The 27,608-nt window shown below is 37.1% G+C and overlaps 1 pseudogene; it reads left to right on the top strand.

Annotated features, from left to right (window-relative positions):
• Positions 1–22,717, top strand: LOC138172866 (large ribosomal subunit protein uL5-like; annotated as a pseudogene).
• The last annotated feature ends 4,891 nt before the right edge of the window (positions 22,718–27,608 follow it).

Genomic DNA, 27,608 nt, shown 5'->3' with positions numbered 1-27,608 from the left:
ATGAGAATAAAAGGAAATATTTATACTTTGCCAAGCTTAAAGTTCTGTATAAAATCTAGCTTACTCAGTAGTAATAGTACTACTACTACTAGTAGTGGTGGTTGTGATGGTAGTGGTAGTGGTAGTAGTAGTAGTAGTAGTGGTGGTGGTGGTGGTGGTGATGGTGGTGGAGATGGTATCACTATATCATGAAATATGCCATTCGGTGGAGAGATCTAGTTATCAGAAAGTAACCGAAATCTAAATCCCTATTATTTCAACAAAGTTCTAGTTCTTTCTTGATTAACATAGAATGTTATTTCCACCTTTTGCATCATTAAGTGAAGAATCTATAATTTAGATGGCATGGGAATCCACGTAAGTATTATTCCATCTATACATTCATGGACAGTTGCCTGGAACTGAGAGAGGTTTAGTGATATGCCCATAATTGGTAAGTGTCTGAGGCAGGTTTCAGATTCAAGTGTTCCTCCAAGTCCAGGGATCTCTCAGTTTCTACATTATATTTCCAAAATTCTAAGATAGTTATTCTCTTAGTCTTCTCTTCCTAGGCAACATAACATCCATTCCTTTAACCATTTCCCATGGAATAATTTTTAGGCTCCTCCATATCTGAGTTTTTGCTGCACTTGTTCTAATTTGTCAATGACTCTCTAAGCAATCTATAAACATTAAGAACCTACTATGTGGCAGTCACTCTTGTAGATACACACACATAGATAGATATAGATATATACATATACACACATATACACATATATACACATATATACCCATATATACACAAACATATGTATTATGTATAATACATATGCATATAATCATGTGTGTGTTTGTATGTGTGTGTGTAGGTAGTTTAAGGATCTTAAAGTACCTTATAAATATTTTATCCTCACAACAATTCTCGGAGATGGGTGCTATCATTTCACTTATTTTACAGATGTGAAAACTGAGATATACATATGATTGTTCAGGATAACACAACTATAGTCTGAGGCAGATTTGAACTTAGGTCATCCTGACTCTGGGTCCTACACTGCAAAACATATTTCCATATAGCCATATCACAACAAAGCAAGAAAAATAAAGTAAGAAAAATATATTTCAATTGATACTCAGAAAATATCAGTTTTCTGAAACCACCCCCATAATTTCTTATAGCACAATTTTACTCCACAAATCATATGCAAAAATTTGTTCAGTTATTTTCCCATTTATGAGCATTCCCTATTTTCCAAATCTTTCCCACCAGAAAAAGAGTTGCTATAAATGTAGTCATTAGCTTCTACTTACTCCATTCTAATGTTTAAGAAATTATTTTCTTCATTGAGATTCTGTACCTCCTTTTCTATTTGACTAATTCTGCTTTTTAAGGCATTCTTCTCTTTGACGTTTTGAACCTCTTTTTCCATTTGACCTAGTGTGTTTTTTAAGGTATTATTTTCTTCAGTACTTTTCTGTGTCTCCTTTAACAAGGTATTGACTCATTTTTCATGATTTTCTTGCAAAATTCTCATTTTTCTTCCCAGTGTTTCCTCTACCTCTCTTAATTGATTTTCAAAATCGTTTTTGAGCTCTTCTATGGTCCGAGATCAGTTTATATTTTTCTTTGAAGCTTTGAAGGGAGGAGCTTTGGCTCTGTTTTCTTCTGAGTGTGGGTTTTGCTCTTCCTTGTCACCATAGTAACTTTATATAATCAGAAGTTTTTCCTGCTTTTTACTTATTTTCCAAGCCTATTACTTGACTTTACTTGTTTGTTAAAGTAGGGTTCCATTTCTAGGGTGGAGGGTGCACTATCTCAGGCTTCAGGGGTTCTGTGTAGCTGTTTTCAGAGAACCTAGTAGGAACCTGTAAGTTTTTGATTCTTTCAAGGTGGTATGATCTGAGCAGTGTTTTCTACTCTCCTGGCCTGTGTTCTGATCTATGAGCAACTACAAGCACTCTTTTCTGTTCTGGAATTGTAAGGAGGGTACCCCTTCCATTGTGGTCACAAGCTCTGCCATGCTAGTCCTTCTCCTCACCCTGGGACTCAAGCCAAGACTGTGATTCAGATCCAGCTATGGGCAAAGTAACAGAGTCTTGCCTCAGTGCTAGCAAAAAGATCCATATAATCTCCTTCTGACCACTTGTTTGACTGCCTTACCATCTGTAGGATGAGAGCTCTGGAAGCATCCTCTGCCCCTGCTGATTTGTCACTCCCAAGGCCTGCTCCTGGTTTGCTAAGGGTGAGGCTACGCTAGTGTGGCCTGTGTTGGACTGCACTCCACTCTCACTGAGGTGACAGACCTTTCCTTCTGACCTTCCACATTGCATTTGGTGTCTGTAGTCTGAGAGATTTGGAAACTACCACTGCTGTGACTGATTCAGTCACCCTGAGGACTGCTCAGAGTTTGCTGGGGCCTAGTGTTTGCTGGCATTGCCTGTGAGTCTCTCACCCTGTTGAAGAAGACCTTTCTTGCCAAATTTGTAAATTGTCTTTGGTTGGAAATGTGTTTATCTACATCTTTTTATGGGTTCTGTTGCAGTAGAATGATTTTAGAGTACTTTTTTAAAGGTATTTGGAGGAGTTTGGGGGGGATCTCAGGTGAGTCCCTGCTTTTCTCTGTCATCTTGGCTCTGCCTCCATCTATGGTACTTTTAACAAAATGTGGTTTCCCTGATTTTCTCTTTTAATTACATCTAGTTTTGCTTTTGCTTTATCTGAGATCATAATTGCTAATAACTGCAAAATTCTTTGTTGTCGTTTGCTTGTTTTCCAATTTATTTCTTGACTTTGAACTTTATGTTAAAATTGGACTCTGTTCACTGAGGGGTGAGGAAGCACTGTGCCAATTTTCAGGCTTTTTCATGCTATTGTTTTTACAGCTAGTTCTGGGGGTCTTCAAGTTTTCATGACTTCCAAGTTGGTGTGATCCAGAGAAAGATGTGGTCACTGCTCTACTATCTTATATTCTGATCTTTACCCAAGAAGATCCATTGTTTTCCTGTAGTCACAAGCTCTAGTGCTCCTCAGGGCCCCTGAAATGGGACCAGGACCCATCCTTGCTTGAGACTAACCACAAATACTCCTTTCTGCCCTGGAATCGCAGCCCAGAACTGCATAGGAGCAATAAATTGCCACTTATCTATAGCTACACCCAGCACCAGAAAAGAATCCCCTGTAGTTTGTTTCTGACCTGTTCTCTAACTTCCTTAACCTTTCTTTTCTGAGAACTCCTGAAGGTGCTAATCTTAATGTATTAGTCATCTCCAAGGCCCCAAGCTGGTGCTACCTCTGCATGTATTCCATCCTAACCCCACCCAGGTGTCTCAGACCTCTCCTGCCAAATTCTTAAATTGTCTTATACTGGAAATGTGTCTTAACCTGACCTTTTGCTGACTATGCTACTCCAAAATTTGATTTGAAGCTTTATTTTCAAGTTCTTTGGAGTGAAATGTTGGGAGAGTTCAGCTGAATCGCTTTTTCTATTCCACCATCTTGCTTTCACCCTCTTGTATTTGCCATAATTTGTTGTCATTCCCAATTGATAGGTAGCATCTTAGTTTCTAGCTTATTGTTCCTAAAATGGAGGAGCAATAAATATTTTTGTATATATGGGTCTATGTACCCTTTCTTTAATCTTTTTTTTTTTAAGGTATAAACCCATTAGTGGTATTGCTGGGGAAAAGGGTATACAGAGTTTAGTAATTTGAGCAGCATAATACCAAACTATTTTCCAGAAAATCTGTACCATTTTTTCAGTTCTACCAGCAGTGCCCATTTTCCTGCAAACCATCTAAAATTTGTGTTTCACTTTTTGTCTCTTTTGTGAATGCAATGTATGAGGTAGAGTCACAGGGTTTGTTTAATTTGCATTTCTCTAACTATTAGTGATCTGTAGCATTTTTGTACAGCTATTAATAGCTTGGATTTCTTACTTAGTCAAGTGCTTGTTTATATCACTTCACCATTTCTCAATTGTGAAATGGATTTTAGTTTTATACATTTGAATCAGTTCTTTTACATCTTGAAAATGATATTCTTATCAGCATAATTTTCTGCATTTTCTTCTCCCCTATCTGCTTCGCTTTTAATATTAATCAAATTCACTTTCTTAATGCAAAAACTTTAAAATTTTTATAGAATCATTTTTTATTTCATCTTTTGTGATCTCTCTCCTGTTTTGTGTCATAGATTCTTCCCCAATTCATAGATTTAAAAGGTAATTTCTTCCTTGCAACTTTCATTTTTTATGGTGTTACTCTTAATATCTATTATGTATTCTTTTAGATATCATCTTGGTATATGCTATGTGTATCTTTTTCAGCTTTATGAAAGCATTTCCTTACCCATCACTTAGGTTAATTTTGAAAAACATGGAATTATTACCTATCTCATAATTTGAAATATATGAAGTTTTTTTTTCTTTTTAAGGACTGACTATATTAAAGGATGACCCAAGCCAAATCCAAAGTTCCAGCTTTTTAGGGCTCATCATTGAAGTGAAAATGGTTTATGTTGGACGTTAACCCATACGTTCATTTTTGGATGTGGGAAATCTCTGGCCTTTAGGAAAGATTGAATTCTGACATATACCTGAAAGAAAATTGTATATAAAATATCATTGAAATAAAAAGGTAGGCTAAAAAATGTAGAGAAAAGTGACGAATTTTGTGGTCTCTCCTTTTTTCACATTTGCCCAGGAGCAAAAGTTAAGAGGGTATGAAATATAAGTTAGGAAATGATGAATGCAAAGATTACTTAATTAAGGAAATCTATTTTGCAAAAAGTGCTGAAGGAACCAGAGTCCCCATTACCCAAAACAGAGCACCATAGCAGAGAGCTTATCCATCAGAATGCATGATAATTAGATGTTTCAGAACAGAAAATTCAGGAGACTAAGGAGGGAAAAGAAAAAAAAAAACAGTAGGTCAAGAAAATAAAGCCAGAAAAAAAGAAATTAAGAAATGGCAATTTAGTATTATGAAGTTTGGCTGTCTTTTTACTTTTGTACTGTTACTGATGTGCAAATAGAATTCTTCAACGAACAGAGAGTTTATTTAGTCTCAGCATTTGGGCCTCTTCTTTTGATCACCACGTTAAGTAATTTTACAATCATTGCAGGGCACCAATTCTGGTCAAGATTGTCGCGAGGGCAAAGTACTTCCATAGATGAGGCTTTCTCACCGGGGCATCTAATTCATCCTCAATTTTTTCATTCATTCAGCGATTATATTTTAAGTGACTACCATGAAGTAGTATGAAAAGGACTCATCTTTCCAAAATGCTTACAAAAAAGAAAGAAAAGAAAAGAACAAAATATGTCTGTACCAAAGACCTGGATGTGTCCATCATTTTCTTCTTCTATTTGCAAACAGTCTAGATTTTGGTGCCTATGAAGATGATGGTGTCTGGTTGGATTCCATTATTTTCATGGTAGTGTTTTGTCTTAGGCAGTTGCAGATTACCTGACCCAGTAACTGCAGGAGGTAGGCACATTTTTAGCCTTGTATATTTTATAAAGGGATTGTCTTGCAGCAGCCCCGTAAGGCTGGCGATTAAAGTATTATTATCTCAATTTTGGAAAATTGAAGCTGGAGAATTGAAGTGATTAGCCCATGGTCACAAGGCTATTGAGTGACAGAAATGGGATTCAAACCCAAATATCTCCTGGATCCAAGTCCAGCTGTCCTCTTATTATACCACACCACCCCTAACCCTTGTCTGATCTAGATGTTTACCTAGGAAGTCTCAAAGGAAAGTATTGATTAAAGCCCAACATAGACTGAATAATATACATATATGAATGATTGTTGCCTGATCTCTTATTATTTTGTGGTAGAAATAGAACTAGAATATAAGAATCTGGGTTCATTTCCTAGCTCTGATAGGGTTGCCAATCAACTAATAAAATTGTATTTTTACTGAATCCAAATTGCTTCTAACCTATGTGCTAATTTGTTATAACTATTTGTTTTCATTCTATATTTGTTAATGTATTTGCCTATTGTAGTCTTGATTTATAGGTCTTTTTAATAAGTGTTTAGCATGTCCTTTAGCATGTCCCTTAACTTGCAATGAATTTCTAATTGGTCTCACTTCCTTAAATCTACCTTTATTCTAATTCATCCCCCAGAAAGCAAAAATATTTCTAAGTTTGTCATTCTCCTACTTAATAAAATTTAATCAAACCACATGTATGTACTATAATATAAATTCTTCTGTTTTGCTTTTCAAGCTCCTTACAATTTGATCCCAGTCTGTCTTTCCAGTTCCATCATACTTTATTCTTCATCCAATTTATAGTGTGTACTTCTCTTTGCCCCTCAGAAATGGCATTCCATTTCCCAACTTTTCATCGGTTGTACTCCATGCCCTTCACTTTCTTCAAGTCTTAGCTCAAGTGTTGTCTACTACATGAAATACTTCCTTATTCCTCTCAATGGATTATGTCAACCTTTCCTAGCTACCCTGTATTTATTTTGCATTATTTAGGCATATGTTTATTCAATATATACTTAGATATTTGTGCATTGCCTCCCCTATAGCATGTAAACTCCCTGAGAACAAGGATTATTTCATTTTTTTATCTGAATCGCTAGCTCCTGAATCCCTAGCACCCTAGCTCAATGTTTGGTACATAAAAGGCATTTAAGAAATGTTTGTTAATTGACTAATTGGATACTCTGAGAGGGAGCTTCCCCACTTGTAAATTGAAGTTATGAATGTTGCATGGCCAATTGAGACCAAGAGAAGTGAAGTGTCTTGCTCAATCAAGATCATGCTGTTAATGGCAAATGAAGTCTCCTGACTCCTAGTTTGCTCTATATTCTACAACTTCACTTCTTTCTAACAATATAATGAAACCAGGATAATATGAGAGTGAGATGTGGTCCATCGACCATTTTTGCCTCAATAGAGTTTCAAAATAATCTAACTCGAGGCAGCTAGGTGGCACAGTGAGTAGAGTTCCAGCCCCGGAGTCAGGAGGACCTGAGTTCGGATCTGGCCTCAGACACTTAACACACACATACAAAAAAACCTAGCCGTGTGACCTTGGGCAAGTTACTTAACCCCAATTGCCCTCCAAAATAAAATAAATAATAATAAATAAATCAAAATAATCTAACTCACAGAGACTTTGGGGATGAAGGAATTATAGACTATATTAAGCTCTGAGCAAAAGCTTTTCTTGCCTGATGGGGTCTGCAAACCAAAGTTGCTCAGAAGTTTTGTACTTGTCACAGTGATTTGTCCTTGGCTTTGTTCCTTCCTCCTACCACACTACCTGACTTCTCCTTTTCCTCTCTAAAGTGAGGGAGAACAATGGGAACAAAACTTAGGAAACTGCCTAAAACTCCTTCATTCTGGCTCCTAGACCTGGTCCAGGTGTACTGTTAAAGGCAAATAATTATAGGCAGTGATCATGGAGGATTGTGAAGCTGTCAATCAGGATCACAGCTCTGTGGGAAGCATCCAATTGGTCTTGTCACTCAGTGGATACCAACTAATCACTTTCACAGCTCAACTGCAGGGGCTCCTGGCTGGAAATCAGCTGCCAACAGAAGGGTCCGAGATATACTGGTTAGGTTCCATCTGTCTCTCATGCAGACAACTATAAAAATAAACAAAAATAGTGCCCTGGTATACTCCCCCAATGAATTGTGATGTTGGGAGAAGGCACCAGGTTAATAACATTGTTAACAGTCAACTTTTGACTCAAGGGGTAGGTATGCCTCTTATCAGTCCTTCCTTCCCAAAATGGAAACTTTGAGGGGAAGCTGGTTTGGAGCTCCATTTGCTCACCTAGTGGATATTTTTAAATAAGTTAAGACCATAGTCTTGGAGATGATTCCTTTCACCTCCACACCATCACACATTATCTTGTCTTGGTCCTAATGGTAACATACTTGATCTCTAAAAAATCTATTAAACATGAAAATTTGAAGTGAAGCACATGTATCTCATTAACCATGAGAAAATCTCACAAATTTCAAATGAGAAAATTCCCTAAAATGAGCATTGTGAAATATAACAAATATTTAAAGATGTGTATCTCATGTATGTATGTGTATTTGTATGTACATAAATAGAAAAGATATACATATAGATATAGCTAAATGCTATATATATCATATATATATATATAAACATATAATTTTCTCTTGAGTACAACTTCTGGACATGTAATGTACTAGGTATATTGAGGAAACCAGGGTATATTACACTGATTCTGAAAATGCCTATTATTTTCATTTATTATTGCTCTGGAATTACAAGCCAGATTACTATTTAAATGACTTACACTGGGAAAAATTTCAGGCAGAACATGTGTTGTACTATATTTTAGATATTTAGGATGCAATTGCAATTACACAATGACATATACCATTAGAATAGGAGAGAAGATTCGAAATCATTAATAATAAAGAACATTATATGTCCTAAGGACTCTTAAACCTTTTTGCCATAATAACTAAATGGTATTTCATATGGCAAATGGGGAACAAATGACCAAGGCAGACTACATATCTCCTTTTGCTCATTTTTAGGTCCATAGGATCAGACTTGGGATTGGAAGGAAACTTAGAGCTCATTTAGGTCAACTTTCTTATTTTATAGATCAGGATGCTGAGGTCCAGGAAAGTGAAATGATTTGCTCAACATTGTGTAAGAAGTAAGGAGAACAGACAGCATTTGAACCCTGGTCATCTAGTTCCAAATCTAGCACTCTTGAAGTTCAACTGAACAATCACTAAAATAGATGGATATCTTTTTAACATAACTTTAATTTCCAAATGTATCCCCCCTTGTCATTTTTGTTCATTGAGAGATTCATCCTTTAAATAAAGAATGAAATGACAAAAAAGCTTAGCAAACCTAACAAATATGTCAACCAAGACAAAAAGTATATGAAATTCAATCAATATTTATTAAATACTTGTATGTGCTGAGTGCTGGGGTCAGTCCAGAGGGAGACTAATAAGGTATGATCCCTGCCTTCATGAAGCTTATAGTCCAACAGGACAATACCACACAGATGCAGATAATCACAATACATCGTAAGTATATAATGACACATAAAGTTATCAAGAGTCCAAAAAGGGAAAAATAAATTTTAATTAGGAGAAAGAGAAAATAAGGAAACAAGCTCCATAGAAGAGGTGACTTAGTGAATTGGGTCCTCTTTAAAGAGTGGCAAGATGTCAATAGAAGGAGATTTCAGGAGGGAGAGTTTGGAGTCATGTGCATTTATACAGAGGCAGGAGATTAGGGAACATGACTGGGGAAAATCAAGTAGTCCAATTTGGCTGAATGTCAGTCAGCAAGCATTTATTAAGAGCTTACTATGTGCCAGACACTGTGATAAGCAATACAGAAACAAAAAAAGGACACAAAATAAAAAACAGTCCCTGCTTTTAAGGAAGTGAAGTTGGAGAGGGAATGGTGGGTGAGAAGGCTAAAAAAGTTGGTAGAGTGGATCAAACTGTAGAAGGTCCTTAATCTCAAGTTAAGAATACTGGATTTTATTCAGTAAAAAAGGGGATCTGATGAAAGTTTGTTTTGTTCTGTTTTTAATTGATTGACTGATGATATTTGCTCAATATTAAATGTTATTTTAGAGAACTAACAATTTGCATTGTTGTAGTAATTGTATAATTTTCCTGGATCTTCTGCTTAACTCTGCATCAGTTTAGATATTTTCCTATTTTTCTGATGAATATTGCTATTTGTTATTCATCCTGTATAGTTACTATTTCATTTAGTACATTAACATCACTATCATTAGCTTTGCCCTAGAGAAAACTCTCTTTTTAGAAATATCTTTTGAATTTATTTAATATTTTATTTTCCCCCTGTAACATGTTAAAACAATGTTAAACATTCTTTTTTTTTGCTTTTTTTTGAGGTGGGAGGGCAGCATAATTGGGGTTAAGTGACTTGCCCAAGGTCACATGGCTAGTAAGTGTTTAGTGTCTGAGGCCGGATTTGAATTTAGGTTTCCTCCTGACTCCAGAGTTGGTGCTCTATTCACTGTACCACCTAGGCATGCCTAAACATTAATTTTTAAACTTTGAGTTCCAAATACTCTCCTTTCCTCCCTCTTCATCACCCTCATTTAGAAAGCAATTTGACATAGGTTATACATGCAAAACATTTCCTTATTAGTCAGGTTGTGAAAGAAAACAGACAAATAAAAAAAAGAAAAAAATAAAGAAAATAAAAAAAATTATACTTCAATCTGTATTCAGGCACCATCATTTATTTCTTTGGAGATGGATAGCATTTTTCATCACATTAATGGAGAGTTTGGGGGAAAGCTTAGGTGAGTCTCTGCCTTTTCTCTGCCATCTTGACTCCACCTCTGAATTAAAACAGCTTTGAAGTACCATCTCACACCCATCAGATTGGCTACCATGAGATAAAAAGAAAATAACAAATATTGGAGTGCATTAAAAAAGAATTGGGAACCATCTTGGTTCTGACCCCTGGTGAAAAGTTTTGAACAGAAGCATGGCACAGTCAGATGGGAATGAAGAAGGACAATACAGAAAGGGAAAAGAATGGATGAAGGAAGTGTAAATAGAAGACTCTGGGAAAAGTTTTCTTTTAATTTATGTTTTATTGGAGGGGAGGTAGAGAGTGGCATAAAAAGAGAAGAAAGTCTTTGGTGTGGTGTCTGTAATATTGGAAAGAAAAAAGATAGATTCATCAAAATCATATTGTCATGAATGATGCATTTGCTATTATGAATTTTCTTCTTTATGTTTCAAAAATTAAAATTTTAATCAGTTGTTTATTGTCTATTTTTCTCCATTGTTTTTTCCAGTAACCTGATTGCCTTCCATCCAGTCTGTGTATATTCTATATCTACCTAATTATTTTTCTTCACAACAAGCCTGGGATTTAGGTGATATAATTACTTCAATTTTACAGAGTAAGAATTGTTGTTTGTCCTTTGCTCTTAGGACCAATGACATCAGGAGAGTGATGTCTTGACTTGCAAGTGAATTGGATTTAAATGAGGCAGGGCTGTGCAATGTCATCAGCTTCACTCTCTCTTCCAGGGTCACCTGAGTCCTGTGGTAAGACAGAGGTCAGGACAACTGGAGATGACTCCAGATGCAGTAGGAGACCTTGGTCTTTTTAAGCTAAGGTCTTGCCCAGGTCTCAGTTTGTCTGAGGCAACACCTATTTAGTGATTTAAAGCTAGGTGAAGCAAACAAGAGGTTACTTGATTTGTCCAGAGTCACATAACTAGTTAAATGCCTGAATCAGGTTTGGAATGCAATTCTACCAGATTCTGGGCCCAGTGCTGTATTCACAGCACCATCTGTGTTTTCCACTGTGTAAAAAAGAACTTGAATTTTAGACTTGAGATTTAGGGTTATAAAAAATGCATAATTTCATTTGCAAGATTTTCAAGGAAACCTTGAAAGCAAACCTGATTTCCTCAAAACAAAGTTTCAAATGGGACTGTATCTTAACACAGGTGCCTTAATATCCCTCAAACAGTTGCTGACATGCTTATTTTATTGTATGATAATAACAACCAATAGTTCTGTCATATAAGGTTCAAAATCTCTTACTGGCATTAGGTCATTCATCCTTACACTAGTTCTGCAAGATAAGTGTTATAAATATTATTATCCCCATTTTATAGATGAAAAACTAAGGCTGAAAAAACAATTCCTTGCCAGGGTATTAAGTGTCTGAGGGAAGATTTGAATTCAGGTCTTCTTGTCTCCAAGTACTGTGAGAGGATGCCTTTAAATATTTAGCATCAGAAACATTTTTGTCTCTTTTTTTTCTTTTGGGGTTATTCCCTGACTCCCCTTCCTTCCCCCAGGAGATAGTGGGGGAGGGGGGAGATTTATTTTTGTTTTCATTTTTCATCTCTTTCCTTCTGTGGTAGTGGCAAAGTAAGATTTTGACTTACTTTTCACACATATTAATTCTCCATTAATTATTTAGAATTGAATTGTTTTCAATTTTATGTTTCTGTGAACAGCTTGGTTTTTATAACCATACTGGGGTTGAAAGAAGGCCAAAGAAAAATTAAAGGGATTAATAAGCAAGGGGAAGGGAAGGGGGTAGAAAATAATTAAAGCCTATCCAGAAGGAAGAAATACTACACTGTTCAATAAATTCTAAGACCCAAGTCTTAAAACTGTGCTTCTGAAATTTGTGTTTTCTTCCCTGCAAAACTAATCTTTCTTTATTTAGCATGCACAACACAAAGTATAAACTTGCAGTCAGGGAGAACTGGGTTCAAGTGCTGACTCTGCTATATATTAGTTACGTGACCACAGACAATTTATTTCTCCGTTCTTCAAGCAATACTGCATCAATGGATGACCTTCCAAATTTTCTCACTGGTGTTCAGTCATTCCAGTTATGTTTGACTGTTCATGATCCTATTTGGGATTTTCTTGGGAAAGACACTGGAGCGGTTTGCCATTTTCTTCTCCTGATTATTTTACAGATGAGGAAACTGAGACTAACAGGATTCAGTGACTTGCTAAGGGTCACTTACTTGCTAGTAAGTGTCTGAGACCAGATTTGAACTTAGGAAGATGAGTCTTCCTGACTCTAGGCCAAGCACTCTAATCACTGTGCCACTTAGCTTCCCATTTCCAAATTGAGGGACCCCTCAACAATGAATCGAGGGCTCTAGAGAAAAATAAATAATACCAGTTTACATGTGTGTGTTTCCTCTCTCATTTACACTAATTCTTTCTTCAAACCTATCTCTCCTCTCTCTAAATTTAGTCTGTCTGTCCAATCGCACTTTCTTCTTCCAATGTTGATTCAGCACACTGCAGCAAAGAAACATGTACAAGTACAGAGATATGGACATTGATACAAGGATGCCGTTGTGAAAAAATATCCAAAACCATTAGTGTTCTGAGTAACAGAAAGATAGTAAATAAGATCTACACACTTCCTGTTAATATTGAAAAGTAATAGGAAGGAACAGATAGAGATTGGGAGCCTTTAAGGAGTGATTAGACAGGCCAAAGGTGACAGCATAATAGTAGCCTCTTAAGTAATTTTAAAAAATATTTAAGTAGCACTTCCAACAGTTAAGTAGTATATAAGGGTACTTAAATTATACTTAGGAGGTTTTTTTTTTAAACTACTGCTCATAATTGGATATTACTTCTTTTAGACTAAAGTAAAAATTAATTTACATGATTTTTAGCTTTAAAAATATTAAAGATTGGGGTGGCCAGGTTGCACAGTAAGAGCACCGGCCCCAGAGTCAGGATGACCTGGGATAGAATCCGGGCTCAGACACTTATCACCCACCCAGAAACACTTGGCCGTGTACCCTTGAGCAAGTCACTTAACCCCAATTGCTTAGGGGTGGCCAGGTGGCTCAGTGAGTAAGAGCACTGGCTCCAGTGTTGTGATGACCTGGGATCCAATCTGGGCTCTGATACTTAGCACCACACCCAGAAATAACTGGCTGTGTAACCTTGAGCAAGTTACTTAACCCCGATTGCTTAAAAAAAATATTAAAGATGGACAGGTGAATAGAACATTTTTTATAGCCTTAATTCTCTCAGATATGCCTGGCACATAGTATACACTAAATAAATGTTTCTGATTGATTAATTAAAAAGACAACAACAACAGGAAAAAGAGGGATAGATTTTGAAGTTAGAAGAGCTTGGTTCTAATTATACCCCTGCTGCTTACCCCCTGTGTGACGTTAGGTAACTCACCGGCTCTGTGCCTCAATTTCCTCATCTGTGAATTGAACTTGCAGGTAGATGATCTCCAAGGTCCTTTTCAGTTCTGAATCTATTACCCTCTAACCCCTCTTCACACACACACACACCCCTCCACCACAAACCTTTGTATTATGTTAGAATTTCTGTGATTTCAAGGGATGACTACTCCCTCCACTGGTATATGTCCATTTATAATGCAGATGATTGTCTTTAAGAATTATTAGGAGACAACTTTGCAGCACATACCTATTTTCCTGCTGCTGAGGAGGCTGAGGTTCTTGAATCACATCAGTTTGGGACTGTCCATAATAAACTGGGCAACAATATGATGAGACCTGTGGAGGTGGTGTGTGTGTGTATACACATATATACATATGTGTGTATATATACATATACATACATACAAGCATACACAAATATATACATATATATACACATATCTATATCTTCATCTATCTCTCTATCTCTCTATCTCTCTCTCTCTCTCTATCTATCTATCTATCTATCTATCTATCTATCTATCTATCTATGGCGGTAGGGAGGTAGGGGGTGGGAGGGTGGGTGTGAGAGTGTGCTAAAAACCCCATCATTTGGCCAACCTGAAGAACGTCTCCAAAGTTAAAGAATGTCATCTTCTCATAGCTACCATGTAGTCCATTAATGCACATTTGCTTGAAGATCAGCCTTTTCCAAAGCCTTTCCTGTCCTAGCATCACTGAAAGTGTCATAGAAGCATTTCAACACAGGTCACCTTTATAAAATAGAATACTTAGAGAACAAGATTCTAATAGTTTTGTTCTGTTTTTCACCCCACAAGTTTTGGTGTGTGAAGGGAATTATAGTTTTCATAATAATCAATATGATTTATATAATGAATATACTAGTAGATTGTATTTTTCAGAATTGCCTCTTCTAGCTTGTGAGTAAGAAGCTCCCAATGCAGCTTGAAATGATCAGTCAAACCAAACCTTGACAATACTGCATTCTGGTGCCTGTGTGCCTTAACTGAAGTGAATCAAAGATTGCAAAACCTGTTCCCATCACAGAAATATAGTCCTACACCCCACTAAGTAAAAACTCCTAAAGACTTGAGCAATATTGCTCCCATAGGACTCCAGAATTGTTGTACAGTCTTCCACTTGTGGGCGTGGCTAGGATGGGGTGGCTAGGTGGGGCAGTGAGTAAAGCGCCGGCCCCAGAGTCAGGAGGACCGGAGTTCGGTTCCTGCCTCAGACGCTTAACACACACACACACACACACACACACACACACACACACACACACACACACAAACTAGCCGTGTAACCTTGGGCAAGTTACTTAACTCCAGTTGCCCTCCAAAAAAAAAAAAGAGTTTCGATCAGGAGAATTCCTGATTTGCAAATCTGTTCCTCATAATGAAAATAATTAATTAAATGACTACCTGATTACTAGCACTTTATCTCTGGACTGCTGTTTCCTCATTCTCAAGTCAGAGACTGGCTCAGTAAAATACTGTTAACGGGGCAACTGAAATCTATTAAATATGTGGTACAGCTTATATTTTGGGAAGGGTGAGTATCTGGAATAAAAGGATCTAGGTTTCAATCCCAGATCTGTTGCTTCCAATATGTCTGACTTGGAACATGTTCCTTAACCTGTCTAGGTCTTAGTGTATTCCTCTGTTAAAAAAAAAAAATAGTTGAAATGTCATTGGAATGGTTGAAATGCCCTGGGGAGATCTGCTCTAGATAATAGTGTAATTAGATGCCTTTAGAAGAGATTGAGTGAGTAGTCTTCAAGAGTAGTCATTAATAATGGCAATGTCAGTTTAGAAAGGGCCTCCAGTGGAGTACTCCAGGAATCTGATCCTTGCCCTGTGTCACTAATTGTATTTATTGATGGCTTAGGTATGCAGGCATGTGCAAATAACACAAAACTGGAGGAGTTATCTAATACAATAGACAATCAGGTTATAAAAAAGTCTTAAGGGACTAGGTCATTGGACTGTCTCTACTAAGATGAAATTCAATAGGGATAGATTTGAAGTATTACATTTGAGTTTAAAAACTGGAAAGATAGAGAGATATGGTTAGATAACAGGTAGTCTGATAAAAAGACCTGAGGTGTTAATTCAACTTCAAGCTCAAAATGAGACTGGACAGAGAGTGGTAGGAGTAAAAACAAACAAACAAACAAAAAGCCCCAAAACACTAATACCATCTTGGCCTACATTTAGAGAGGAACGGTTTCTGGGAATAAGGAGGTAAAAATTGCACTATATTCTACCCCGTTTAGACCTGGAATATTGTATTTATTTCAGGATACTATGTATTACAAAGGATATTGCCAAACAGGGGAGCATTCAGAAGAATGCAATTATGATGGTGAAGGGTCTCAAGTTCATACCACAACAGGATTGCTTAAATCACTTTGGAGTGGTGGCAGATATGTGGCACAGAGGATAGAACACTTTGCTTGAAATCAGGAAAATACATCTTTCTAAATAAAAATCCAGCCTCAGACACTTGCTATCTGTATGACCCTAGGTAAGTCACTTAATCTGTTTGTCTCCGTTTCTTCATCTGTAAAATGAGCTGGGGAAGGAAATGGCAAACCACTCCAGGATCTTTGCCAAGAACACCCAAATAGGGTCATACAAGGTAAGACAAGACTGAGTAATGACTTAACTTTGAAGAAATACGATCTAGGAGGGGAGTGATAGTTGTCTTGAAGTAATAAAGGACTGTTATGGAAAAGAGTTTTGGGGCTTGCTTAATCCAAACCCAGAAGACAGAACTAGGAAGGAATGATTAAACATTGAAAAGAGGCAATTTTAGAATTATATTAAGACAAATTTCCTAACTATTAAACCTATCCACAGGGGGAAATTTAGGTAGTATAAAAATAAAATATCATTAAAAAAATTTTGTATAAAAACAATTAGGCCCATTTAAAAGTAGATTAGTCTGCTGTAGGAGATACTTAGCTCCCTTAATTGGAGGTCTTCAAGCAAAGACCAGATTATTAGTTGTTGCATAGATTGAAGAGAAGATTCCTGTACATACCTGGTTGAGCTAGTTCAGGGGTGGGAAACCTGCGAGGCCACATGTGGCCCTCTAGGTCTTGCGTACGACCTTTTGACTGAGTCCAAGTTTTACAGAACAAATTATTTTATTAAGGGCATTTTTTTCTATAAAGTTTGGATTCAATTAAAGGGCCACACTTGAGAACTTAGATGGTCACTGAGATCAGAAGATAGCTAAGTTGCCTTCTAAATATAAATGCTATGAAATTCTGCCTTAGAAATTCATTCACTCATTTATTCATTCAAAGTATTTTTTGAGCACAAAGTATGTGCTATGTACTTTCTGTCATTAAAAAAAATGTATAAGAGACAGCCTCTTATTTTAAAAACATGACAGTCAGTAAGTACTATAGCAGTTCAGTAAAGGGAGAGATTAGTAGAAAGAGGTAGAAACCATTTATTAAAGGATCACACACACATATGTGTATATATTTAGTGTGTGTTTATATAGACATACATATGTTTACATGTACATAAATACATATATGCACACACATATGTGTTTAATATGCACACATACATACATATATTTAATTTACAAATTACTTTCTCTAAATTTGTGTACCAAAAGGACTTTCCTTCTTTTTCCTTAAGAAATGCCAACATCAGGGTGGCTAGGTGGCGCAGTGAGTAAAGTGCCAGTCCCAGAGTCAGGAGGACCCGAATTCTATTCCAGCCTCAGACACTTATTACCCACACAAAAAAACTAGCCGTGTAACCTTGGGCAAGTTACTTAACCCTAATTGCCCTCCAAAAAACAAAAAAAAATGCCAACATGATTGTAATAGATATCATGAGGAAAGCAAACAAACATGTAACAACATTTTTATCTTGAGGGAAAAAAAAGATACTATTAAAAGGAATCTCTTTATATGCCTCACATTGTATTGCCTGAAGTAAAATCTGGTTTGGTCTTAAGAAAGTTGCCTCTTTTTCATCCCTCAGGGGTCATATCACCAAAACAAGGGGAGGTGTAAGGGTAGGACCTAAACAAAACATCATAATGCAGTAAGGGTGTCTAAAATGTCATTTGGCATATCTCTCCATCTTTACTTGTAACTGTGATCTCTCAGCCAAAGAAAAATATTTTTTGTTGTTTTTTTCATATTTTGGCCAAAAATAGAATGCTGTTGAAATAACCAGCTCCTCTGTTTTTTTGCTTTCATTTGCTTCATTTTTTTTTTTTGTTTTCTTGTAAGATTGGAAAGATAGATTGGGTCCAGAATGGAGGACATTTTTTCAAAGAATCACAGGCTATGAGAGCTGGTAGGGACCAGAAATGTTATCTAGCATAACCCCATCCATTTTACAGAGAAATTAAGTGATTTATCCAGGGTCACAGTGAATGGCAGGATAAGGGCTAAAATGAGAGGTTAGGCCTTCTGACTTCTAGTCTGGTGCTCCTTCTTCCATATGAAATCATCTGCCAAACCTCTGCCATGTGATAGCTCTACCTCTTTCCTCCTCTGGGTCTGAGTGACCCAAGATCATAGGATAACGAACCTCAGTCTGGAATAGCCATCGACACTATCCCAACTGCCTCAGTTTACAGATAAGGAAACTGAGGCCCAGGAGCGTTAAGTGACTTGCCCAAGGTCACATGTCAGAAGGGTCAGCTACTATTGAAAGGAATAGATGACCTCTAAGTTTTTCTCCACTTATAATACACTATGATTTTCTGTTATGTTGGAGGAGACTAAAAAATGAACTCTTTTTCTTAGCTATTTTATTTTTTATTTTTGATAAACTGTATTTTAGAACAAATTGTTCTTAGGAAACACAGTGACATACCTTTGTTTCCTCTCTAGAAGGAAGGCTGTTCCAGTATAGAGAGCCAAAATGTCCAGGATGACACTCAGCAGAACCATAGGAGTCTTTGGGAGGGAGCCCACAGTTTAGCGGGGAACTCACAGTCTGCTGAGATAGTTTCCAGAAACCAAGCTAATAGAAAGGGCTATGGCATTCACAAATGAGTCTAGTCTAAAAGGTAATGTTATTAGCATTTTCCAAGAGAGAATTTGTGGCAGAAATCAAATGACTGCCTTGTATTGAGGAGAGAAGGGAGTCCATAATTCCCAAGGGTTTTTTTTTTTATATCTAATAAGTGCTTTATCATTTTCAGTTTTCACAGCTAGGCCTGGGGATGCTTGGGAGTTCATATGAGATTTGAAAGAATGCTGAGTTTTTTGATCTTGTCAGGACCAAAAGTGCTTTATAAATGTCAGAGTTGGTGTGCAGGAATCTGGGACACTGTTCTTCTACTTACCTTGTGAGAGAGCGGCTAATGAGGCCACAGGAGAGCAGCAGCCTTCTGTGAGACTCGTGCAGTGGCCCTGACTTCAAAAGCAGAGTTGCTTTTGGGCCACTAAATGAAGGAAGAATCGATAGGCTTGTTGTTTTTGAAAATTGCAAACAAATTGGTGAGCTTAAATGGTAGAGTCCTGGGCTTATTTCTTATTTGCTAATCTGACATGAGTTTATGGTCCATTTGTCCCTGGCCCATCTAATATAGGCAGTACAGTTAAGTGAAAAGGCGTTTGACTTGAAGTCAGGAGTGGCCTTGGTTCATCACCAAGAACCAGTCATATTTCAAAGTTCCTTGAGTCTCAGTGTTTTGCACCACTAAAATGGGGATAATAATACCATTATCAGAGCCACCCTTAGAAATGTTATAGGGATAAACCCTTTAATGTATATAAAGTCCTTTGGCAATTTTTAGGTGCTCTATAAATGCCCACTATGAATGCAATTTGGCCCAGCTTTTGTTCTTAATTTTGTTGTGCTTCTTCTTAGGCCTGACTTTCTTGGTCCCTATTTTTGGAAGCCAAAACTCATTTACTGTGTCAGGAGGGGCAGCGTGAGCCTGTGGCTGCTATGGGTATTACTAATTGTTCTGAGCCTTCTGAAGATCCCAGGAGTGAACAAATGTACAGTTAGTGTTAACAATGATGCTGCGTATGAACTCAGTTCATTTTTTAGTGTTTACTTGAACATCAGGGATTCACCAAATAAACTGAGCCTATAGAGGAGGGTTTTTTATCGGTGCAAAGACTGACTTAAAGCCTCAACATCTGAAGAAGAATCAGTGGGAACAAATAAAGACTTGGTAGGAAAGCTCTGTGGAACAATGGAAAGAATACTTGGTCTGGGAGTCAGAGGACCTGGATTCAAATCCCACCTTAGACATTGCTGTGTGGCTTTAGGAAAATCACTTAATTTCTCTGGCCTTCAGTTATCTCATTTCTTTTCTTTTATTAATTTGTTTGTTTACTTTAAGTTTACAAGATTCAATTCCACAATTCCTTGAGTTTCAAATTCTGTCCCTATACCTCCCCTCCTTCCCCCCCATAGCAGCCTACAATCAAGTATAGGATCTGCAAATACTTTCACATTAGATATTAGTCAGGTTATAAAGATGGATTGTATCAGATGGAATGAACAATGGTAAGGAGGAAATAAAACCAAACAAGAAACAGAAAAAGAGCAGGTAGTTTGCTTCAATCTGGATTCAAACTCAGTTCTTTCTAGTTCTTTCCCTGGGTGTAGACATCTCTCTCCATCATGAGGCTTTTGGGAATTGACTTATATCACTGCATTGCTGAGAAGAGTCCAGTCTATCAAAGTTGGTCATCAAACATACATTGTGTCTGTAATTGTGTTCAGATTTCTCCTGGTTCTACTCTTCTCACTCAGCATCAGTTCTTTTAAGTCTCTCCAGGTAAATATGAAGACCGTCTGCTCCTTGTTTCTTATAGCACAATAGTATTCCATTACATGCATATACCACGACTTGTTCAGCCATTCCCCAATTGATGGGCACCCCCTTAATTTCTAATTCTTTGCCGCCACAAAAAGAACTGCTATAAATATTTTTTGTACATATAGGTCTTCCTCCCACTTCTATGATCTCTTTGGGTTATAACCCAAGCAGTGGTGTTGCTGGGTCAAAGGATATGAAAGTATTTATAGCCCTTTGGGCATAATTCCAGATTGCTCTCCAGAAAGGTTAGATCAGTTCACAACTCCACCAGCAATGCATTAGTGTTCCATCTTGTCCACATCCTCTCCATCATTTGTTAGTTATCTCATTTCTAAAATGAGGGGGTTGGACTAGACAAGCCCTGAGGTATCTTCTGGATGTAAAGTTCTAGTGTCGTATAGGGGCACATATCAAAATGATCTATCTTAATATGGTGTACCTTCATGGGGGACAATACATTAAATCTGTAATTGTTAACAATTATCTAGGGAAATGGGTGAGGATGGAGTTCTTTTACCTTTCCAGTCCTTAGTTTCCACATCTGGAAAACTGAGGAGGGCTACATTCTGACATTCCCTTCATTCTAACATTCTATGAGTCTTTGGACAGAAAGGACCACTGAGGAAAGAAAAGAATGAATGCAGCAATTCTTTTTTCTTCTTTTTTTTTGCTTTTTGGAGGGCAATTAGAGTTAAGTGACTTGCCCAAGGTCACACCGCTAGTTTTTGTGTTAAGTGTCTGAGGCCAGATTTGAACTAAGGTCCTCCTGACTCCACGTCCTGTTCTCTATTCACTGCACCACCTAGCCGCCCAAACGCAGCAATTCTAATATAGGATCAGTGCATTCGGGCATTTGAATAGTTGTCATGTAGAGGTGAGAGTCAACTTGTAGTTAGCAACAAAAGTGAAGAATTCAAAAGCAAGGAGTAGAAGTTGCAAAGAGATATATTTAAATTTGAGATAATGAACCATTTTCTAGTAGTTAGGACTCCCTGAAAATAGCATGGACTGCCTCAATCAACCACCAAGCATTTATTAAATATCTAATACATGCTAGGTAATGAGGATACAAACACAAATTAAAATGAGATAATATATGGAGAGAAGAGCTTTTTGAACCTCAAAGAATTATATCAATTCTAACTTTATTATTATTATTGTTAAAAATAAATAGTTAAAAGAAGTAAGAAGGGATAAGGCCTTGGGCCGGAAGCTCCATCCTCTCTTCTGGTTCAACACCATAGCACAAGATCAGGGTGAAAAGGAAAACTCCATGCGGGAACTGTGCATCCGTAAACTCAGCCTCAATATCTGTGTTGGGGAGAGTGGAGATCAGCTGACCTGGGCAGCCAGAGTGTTGGAGCAGCTCACAGGCCAAACTCCAGTGTTCTCCAAAGCTTGCTATGCTGTTCAGTCTTTTGGAATCAGGAGAAATGAGAAGAATGAAGGTGCTGAAGGTGTGAGACTATGAGTTACAGAAAAATAACTTCTCAGATACCGGCAACTTTGGCTTTGGGATTCAAAAGCATATTGATCTGGGGATTAAATATGACTAGAGCATTGGCATCTACAGCTTGGACTTCTATGTGGTGCTACACGGGTCTGAGTTCAGCATTGCAGACAAGAAACGTAGGATGGGCTGCATCGGGGCCAAACACAGAATTGACAAAGAGGAAGCCATGAGCTGGTTCCAGCAGAAGTATGACGGCATCATCTTTCCTGGCAAATAAAGTCCTATTTTCTATTAAAAGGTCAACAAAATGATCCCTGCAGTGTAAAAAAATATAAGAGGTGAAGAAAATATTTATATGATATCTTTATTATATATTTTAAAAGAATGGCTAGTTGTAAACAATAGATTTGCTTTTTCATGTACAATCAACTTTGTTATTATATTATGTTATGGAAATTCTAGTTTTATTTCATAAATTAAAAATAAAGTACATGAAAATAGAAAAAATACTGCAATTAAGAAAACAAAAAAATGGAAAAAATCTTTACAAGGTCTTTCAAGCTTACATTATGATGGGGGTGGCAAAGAGAATGAGAAAAGGTCTTTGCAAAGGTGTGAAGATAGGAGATGGCGTATTTCTTGTAAGGAACGACAAATAGAAGACCAATTTGATTATACTAAAGAGTATATGGCAGTGATTAATGTATATTAAGTCTAGAAATGTAGGATGCAACTGGGTCTTGAAGTACTTTAAAACTAAAAAGAAAAGTTTCTATTTGCTCCTATGGGGTCTCTAGGGTTTACTGAGTAGAGAGTGAAATGATGACGTGTGCTCTTTAAGAAAATCACTTTGGCAGCTGTGTAGAGGATAGATGGGGTGGGGAGGGAGAATGCAAAGTGACCAATTGGAATATTATTACAGTAATTGAGCACAATTAGTAAGGTCCTGGAATAGTGACATATGAGTAGAGAGAGGAAAGCAGGAAGATGCAAAAGATACTTTGGAGGTAGAAACCACAAAACTTGTCATCCGATTTAATAGGTGGAATGAGGGAAAGGAAAATCAAAGATTATCTCTCTCAAGGTTGTAAAACTAGTTGAATTGAAGAGAAGAAACAGAAAATTGCAGAAAGGAAAGTGTTTGACGGAAAAAAATACTAAGTTCAATTTTGGGCATGTTGACTTTGAGACATCTGATGAACATTCAGCTGAAAATATCTTGCATGAATTTGGGAATGTTCAGGTAGAGATCAGGAGAGACACTAAGGTGATAGATGGACAGATAGATAGATAGATAGATAGATAGATAGATAGATAGATAGATAGATAGATAGATAGATAGATGGATGGATGGATGGATGGATGGATGGATGGATGGATGGATGGATGGATATAGCTAGATAGATTTGAGTTTAATTTGCATAGAGATGATAATTAAGCCCATAAGAGTTGATGTGGTCACCATATTAGAAAGCTTGAAGAAAGAATAGAAAAGGACTGAAGACATATGTCTAGGGTACAACCACAGTTGCAGGGTTTCTGATATAGAATATGAATAAGCAGAGAAGTCTAAGGAAAAGCCCTTAGGTAGGATGAGAAATAAGAGAGAGAGATATCATGAAAATTCAGAAGTGTCAATGAGTAGAAAGTGTCTAAGGTAGCAAATGCTTTAATGAGACAAAGATGAAAATTAGGAAAAAGTCATGAGATTTGACAATTGAGAGATTTTGGTAATTTTGGAGAACATTTTGAGTTGAGTGATAAAGAAAGAATATAAAAAAATCTCTTGGGTTTCTCTTGAGAAGTGAGAGAGAGGAAGCAAAGGCACAAGTTGCAGCAGCCTTTTCTAGCAGCTTGGCTGAAAGACAGAAAAGATAAAGGATGATAAGTTAAGGGCATGGCAAGGTATAATGAGGATTTTTAAGGAAGAGGAGACTTGACTGTGCTTGTAGGTAACTTGAAAGAATCAAGTAGGGTAAGATTGAAAGAATGGAGGGAGATGAGTGTAATGGTAATCTGCTAAGGAAATGGCACAGAATGATATGAGTGGTTCATGTAGAAGGATTGGCCAAGGCAAGGAGAATAGCCTGTTCTTCCTCAGACACTGGAGTAAGGAAGGGAGAATAAGGCATGGCACCACAGGGTTATGAGACATAGAGATGAAGATCAGAGGCTTCAGTTTCCTTAGTTAAATATGAGGTGAGGTCCTCAAATGAATAAGTGGAGGGAGGGGTTTGTGTGGTAGACTTAAGAAAGAAAGAGGTCAGGAGAGTTTAGAAGATGTTCTGTGGAGTGTGTATGCAATGGAAAATACATTGTGAAGGAGAAAAATGACTTTATTACTAGAGTAAGGTCCCCTTTGAGATTAGATGACATAAAATTGTAGTAAACTTAGTCTTCTCAGTTTTATGACTTCCTTAAGCTTTGTTCAGCTATTTATGTATGAGTATATATACATATACATATATATATGTAATCATATATATGTATATATATATATATGCAAAGGAGGTCAATGGAGGAAATGATTTATGGTTAGGTTTTGGCAAGACATGAATGACGACAGGAAAAGGGAGTAAAGAATTCAAGAGCAAATTTTAACTTTTTATTTTATTTATGTATTTTTTTTGGCAGAATAGGGAGAAGGAAGGAAAGTGTAACCACAGCAAAGGTTGATGTCCTAGAAAACCACTGTTAAGTGGAGGAGTTGGAAATCATGATGAGAACAAAGAATAAGTAAAGAGAAATAAAGTACAGGAGAAGATACAGTGATATGGGGTTATTATCAGATAAAGGACTTTTGCATTTTTTAATCGTGGAAGTGGAATATTTATGGGTAAGGCAAGATGAAAGGTATAGCCATCTTGTGTGTAGCTGATGGAATTGAAGTTACATAATGGAGCTAAGTAAGTTGAAGACCTGAGGAGTAAGGTTCTTTGAGGGAAAACCAACATATATTGAAGTCCCTTACTTTAAGGGCAAGAGGTAGGGTAGAGAAAAAGACTATGAGTTGCCAGTCATTGAGAAGAGGAGAGTAACCTGGAGATTGGTAGATAACATACACCATGATCTTCATTAGTTGACGTATTTTAAAATAATATAGGAGGGGAAGTTACTTAGTGAAGGTGGCAAAGGGTGAGTCTGAAAGTGGAAGTAAGAAACAAAGATTGTTGTGACATCCACTGCGGGATCAATCTCTGGGTTGGGAAGGGAGAAGAGAGATATTATCAGTGAAAGTACAACAGGTAGTCAAAAAGATGAGAAGAGATGTGGAGTCATAAAGGTAGGGCGAGCAGGTCTCTGAAAATAGAAAGGGTAAGAAAGAAGAATGAGAGTACTGGCAAAAAGCACTTTCAGAAGATGCACAGTGAGTGGTGGAAAGAGCTGAAATGCGATATTGAAGAGCCAGCACAAAGTGGGTAAGAATGGTTGGTTGGTTGGTTGGTGTTCTTGTTCTTGAAAAGGACCAAAATGACATCACTATGTTAGAGTCATGTTACAGTGTGAATGACTATGCCTGATCTTACCAATACAAACAAATAATGTTCTACCCCAGGTTGGGAGCAAATGGTCCATGCAAATGTTTGGGGTGAATTCCCTAAATTTTTTCATATCATGTTTCTTTAAAGCTACTTCAATTCTGCTTTGCTCACAGAGCACAGCACCTTCTCTGACGATGTCACACCATGATGGGTGGTCCTGTGTCAGTATCTCCCATGTCACACAATCAAGTCCAAAGTTCTTAAGAGAAATCTGGAGAGGGTCCTTGTATCACTTCTTCTGCCCACCATGTGAACACTTGCCTTGTGTGAGTTCTCCATAAAAGTCTTTTTGGCACACATACATTTGATATTTGAACAACATGGCCAGTCCATAGGAATTGCCCTCTCTGAAGCAGAGTTTGAATGCTTGGCAGTTTAGTTTGAGAAAGAACTTCAGTGTCTAGTATCTTATTGAGTATGGGGATGTAGAGATGTGAAATGGTTTAGAGAAATGCAAATCAAAACAACTCTAGGTACCACATCTCACCAGTCAGATTGGCTAAGAAGACAAAACAAGAAATTGACAAATGCTGGAGAGGATGTGTGCAAATTGGAACACTAATGCATTGCTGGTGGAGTTGTGAACTGATCCAGCCCTTCTGGAGAGCAATCTGGAATTATGCCCAAAGGGCTATAAATACTTTCATATCCTTTGACCCAGCAATACCACTCCTAAGGTTATATCCCAAAGAGATCATAGAAGTGGGAGGAAGACACATATGTACAAAAATGCTTAAAGCAGCTCTTTTTGTGGTGGCAAAGAATTGGAAATTAAGGGGGTGCCCATCAATTGGGGAATGGCTGAACAAGTTGTGGTATATGCATGTTATGTAATACTATTGTGCTATAAGAAATGAGGAGCAGACGGTCTTCATATTTACCTGGAGGGGCTTATACAAACTGATGCTGAGTGAGAAGAGTAGAACCAGGAGAAATTTGTACACAATTACAGACACAATGTATGTGTGATGACCAACTTTGATAGACTGGACTCTTCTCAGCAATGCAGTGACATAAGTCAATCCCAAAAGACTCATGATAGAGAGAAATATGTTCATCCAGAGAAAGAATTAGAAAGAACTGAGTTTATATCCAGGTGGAAGCAAAATACCTGATCTTTTTCCTTTTCTTGTTTGGTTTTATGTCCTCTTTATTATTTTTCATTCCATCTGATACAATCTGTTTTTATAACCTGACTAATGTATAATGTGATATTTACAGATCCTATACTTGACTATATGCTGCCATGGGGGAGGGGAGAGGACAAAATGCGAAACTCAAGGAATTGTGGATTTGAATCCTTTAAACTAAAAGGAAACAAACAAATTAATTTAGAAAAATAAAAAAAATAAAAAGAAAGGGAAAAGTGTGAAATGGTGATTAGGGATGAGAATGGTTTAATATTAGAATCCAGGTCTCTGTTGTCACTGAATTCAGAGAGTAGGAGTGAGGGTTTATTAACTATAAGAGATAAGTCCAGGTAAAGTAGCAGTAGATGAGAATACCTCCACTTATGATGGAAAGTGAATAACTAATAATAATTATCATTATAATTAACTTTTGTATGATACTTTAAACAGTACTTTAATCATACTTCAAATCACACTTTAATCCGTACTTTAAAATCATATTTTTAGGTCAAAAATTAATCTATTGCTCTAATCTCTTATGGTCCCCACAACAATCCTGATGTAGATGCTATTATTATCCTCTTTTTTACAAATGAGGAAACTGAGTCAGATAAAGGTTATATAAATTCCTCAACTAATAAGTGTTCAAGGCATTCGACCTCAGGTTTTCCTTATTCTTAGTTCTACACTTTGCCTCTCTGCTGTCACTTAGAATGTCCCATAGTCAGTTTTATTTCAGTTTAGATTACCTCCTGTTTGGAGAATTTCCTGGTTCTAGTCACCTCTCAGTGCAAAGGGCTTTCTGGGAAGCCACTTTCTTCACATCAAGGCACAGATGTCTCAAGAATTTCATGTCCTTCACTCTGTGGTTATTGCAAAGATGTTCAATTTAAAATCTGGAAATCACTGAGATAAATTAGGTTTGATAAAGGTT

Source organism: Petaurus breviceps, unplaced genomic scaffold (assembly GCF_028583685.1).
Source record: "Petaurus breviceps papuanus isolate PSGF00001 unplaced genomic scaffold, PetGlider_PUasm1.0 551, whole genome shotgun sequence".
Classification (NCBI taxonomy): Eukaryota; Metazoa; Chordata; class Mammalia; order Diprotodontia; family Petauridae; genus Petaurus; species Petaurus breviceps.
This window is presented reverse-complemented; position numbering and strand designations above follow the sequence as displayed.